Source organism: Macrobrachium nipponense, chromosome 1, assembly GCF_015104395.2.
Source record: "Macrobrachium nipponense isolate FS-2020 chromosome 1, ASM1510439v2, whole genome shotgun sequence".
NCBI classification, from domain to species: Eukaryota; Metazoa; Arthropoda; class Malacostraca; order Decapoda; family Palaemonidae; genus Macrobrachium; species Macrobrachium nipponense.
This window is the reverse complement of record NC_087200.1, coordinates 42,963,205-42,966,917: the sequence shown is the minus strand read 5'-3', so window position 1 is coordinate 42,966,917 and position 3,713 is coordinate 42,963,205. Positions and strand designations below refer to the sequence as shown.

The following is a 3,713-nucleotide window of genomic DNA, read 5'->3' as shown; positions in this document are numbered from 1 at the left end:
ATATATATATATATATATATATATATATATATATACAGAGCTGCTCTCTGCATTAGTACAATTAATAATATGACCTTATTTAAACAAGATGAGGATAGTTAGTCGTTAAATGCTTGCAACGTTTTCTGAGTAGATATCTCTGCTAGATAACATCTTGCCTAAATGAGATGCTATTATTAATATGTGTCTATATACATACATATATATGATATATATATATATATATATATATATATATATATATATATATATATATATAGTATATATATATATACATACACACTCACACACACATATATTTTTATAATTTTATATTTATATATATATATATATATACATATCTATATATATATATATATATATATATATATATTAAGATATATATATATATATATATACAGGCAGTCCCAGGCTACATCGGTTTACGTTAAGTTGCTACTGACGTAGAGTGCTTGCCTCGTAGCACTGTTACCTGCTTTACAGTGCTGTAACCCAGATTTACTGCACTGTTGCCATTTATTCCCATTATAATTGTGATGCTTAAGGCGATTTTTGCCCTACAGTGCCCTGCCAGGAACGGAATGCCCACCATAACCCAAGGACTTCCTGTATACATATGTCTGTGCAAGTAAATAAATATATATATATATTTAAACATATATATATATATATATATATATATATATATATATATATATATATCAATAATAGGACCTCATTTATGTAGCATGGTATTTAGCAACGTATTTGAATAAAGTTTGTTAATATATATATATATATATATATATATATATATATATATATATTATATATATATATATATATATATATATATATATATATTATACACACAACCACACTACATATATATATTACAAAATTTATTCAAATGGATAGCAAGATCGTTGTACATGCTTGCTTTCATTAATAACCCACGTTTATCGCCAAGTAAAATGATGAAAGGTTATTTCCACTGTTAGAAAATCCGACGCAGTGATTATGGCCGTAGGGAGCGAAGCGTTTTCGGGGAATTAATATTTTAGTGTCACGAAATGGAATGTTGATTCAGAACTTATATGATATTAATGACGAAAGAAGCGCAGCTGGATCCGAGTGTCAGGATTTTCTCTGAGTTAACGGGCGGGGATTTGAAATTCATTGATTGCTAATGAAAGGATATATTTATGGATTGCAAAATCATGGAACCGTGAAATAATATTACCATCCTTGAAAAATACCGAAAATATCTTAAATATTAGCGTTACAGTCCTACCAAATATGTATTTCATCAGTTATCACATAAGGAAATAACGTTTGCATCCTGAAAATTATTGAAAACATTTGAAGTATTATCCTTAAACGGCGCTGAATTTAAATCTTAATTGTATTGCAACAGTAATACCTCCGATTCAGGCCACAGGATAAAGTATTTATAAATGGCGGGAGATCAAAATCTTTATATCGCCAATACAACTTTCGGGAAACAAGCTTCACCAAATCCCTGGTTGGATTTCCAGACAGCTTTTGAAATTGGGTCATAGAAGGATTTTGGAACCCGATTGACTCTTGTGTGAAGTCTTTTTCGTTTTGTGTATTTTTGTAAATTTAAACAAATGCCGTTTTATCTATTCTTCATGCCATGTGGTTAGAATATTGCATATTGATTACGAAGAGGAAGTTTGTACTTGTTCATTTTTTCATTCTCTAATAATTGGTATAAAATAGCCCAAAATTTGGGTAAAAATAAACGAGAAGTGTCTTAATATTGCCCATAACATCGAGATCTTTATAAGGTATCAGGAAGTCGTCTCGTCCAATTTTAAAACGATCAGGCAAAAGAACCCCTGGTGGGACTCGAACCCACAATCCTTGGCTTAGGAGGCCAATGCCTTATCCATTGGGCCACAGGGGCCGTTGGCACCTCTCTCTCTCTCTCTCTCTCTCTCTCTCTCTCTCTCTCTCTCTCTCTCTCTCTCTCTCTCGTCTCTCTCTCTCTCTCTCTCTCTCTCTCTCTCTCTCTCTCTCTCTCTCTCTCTCTCTCTCAAGACTGAAGAATCTACGGCCAAATTCAGATCAGGAAATAGAAACAAAAATTAGTAGCTATTTATGGATGAAAAGAAGTGATGCATTAATTTGAATGGTAAAAAAAATATAGCTTTTATGAATTTCCTAAGCCTTGTGCATAGTTCTCGAAAAACAAACTTGTAACGAAATAAGAAAAAAAGTGACGAATAATTATTTTGTGACTTCACATGATTACTGCTTACAGCTTATTGCGATTTTGTCATTATTATAACCTGATTACTACATTATCTAATCGCTGCGCCCAGTGATTCCTTTCACAATTTCATGTGTGAAATAAATAGAAAATGGTTGGAAGAGACACATCCTGTTATTCGTGAATATTCAGATGTGGAAAATATATTAGAAAATAATATTTTAAGTGCTAGTGAACATCAAATTCTAGTTCTCCTTCATAAGAGTTGGACTAATGTTATCTCCTAATCTCCGATGCACTCAAGTCGATAAAGGTGGAAGTACAGAATTCAACAGAGATCATAAAATATATGAATTAATGTACATGTAATATTTTCTAGTCAACTGGAGCTTTGTAGAAAGAAATCTCCTGACGCGGATAAAGCATTCTGTCATATCTGTGATTAATCATGAGTATTTTTTCTTATACAAACACGGGCACTATAAAAGCAAAGGTCCTTCCCTCATATGCAGAAATATATGATCTCCTACAGTAGAACGGCTGCCTAAAGTGCTGAGTTTTATTCCGGTAATTAAATGACAACCGAAGGCAGCCAGTTTCATTGAGGAATGGGAATGACAACATGAAGGTAGCCAATTCGCCAATCAATGTGGATTTATTCTCACGACAAAATCTTAGGCAATCGTCATTAAGTGAGAGCAGTTTGGCCATTTTCCGTAGTAATAACTCTCCTCCACATTTTTTCTGATATTTGGAGTTGTAGCCCTAGTACCACTCCATTGCTTCTCTTTCCTTCGTGGCCTTTGTCCTTATTTATATGTTCATTGTGTTACAAATTTTATTAATTCAGTTATATATGTATATATACATACATATATATATATAATACATATATATATATATATATATATATATATATATATATATATATATTTATATGTGTAGATAATATATATATATATAGATATATATATATATATATATATATGTGTGTGTAGTATATATATATATATATATATATATATATATATATATATATATATATATATATATGTGTGTGTGTGTGTGTGTGTGTGTGCGTAATATATATATATATATTATATATATATATATATATATATATATATATATATATATGAGCTGATTCAATACAGTTTTGAATATGCCTTCTTCGTGATATTCTGAAGTCCCGTGAAACCGTTATAAGTGATACTGGGTGTATGTGCAACAGCGCAAGTCAACCGCCAAAGACGTTACAAGTTGGCGTGGCTTGGGCAGTTCAAAAGAGTGCCACGCATCACTATAACCAATCAGCTTCTTGCATAATGATGCTGTGTAGGGGGCATTTGAAACAGGCTGCACTACAAGTCAGATCAGTTCGTTAGCGGGTCCCAAACAGTACACACTGGGTCGAGACGAGTGCCCATTGCCCCGCATTCCCGTCGGCCGCCACACAGAGACGTTATCACGAAGTAGTGTCAATAACAGTCTATCC

The 3,713-nt window shown here is 32.3% G+C and overlaps 1 non-coding gene across 1 annotated transcript; it reads right to left on the bottom strand.

Moving 5' to 3' along the window:
• Nucleotides 1–1,839: 1,839 nt before the first annotated feature.
• Nucleotides 1,840–1,912, bottom strand: Trnar-ccu (transfer RNA arginine (anticodon CCU)). The gene has a single exon. It is a non-coding gene; the product is annotated as a tRNA-Arg (tRNA).
• Between the last annotated feature and the right edge of the window lie 1,801 nt (nucleotides 1,913–3,713).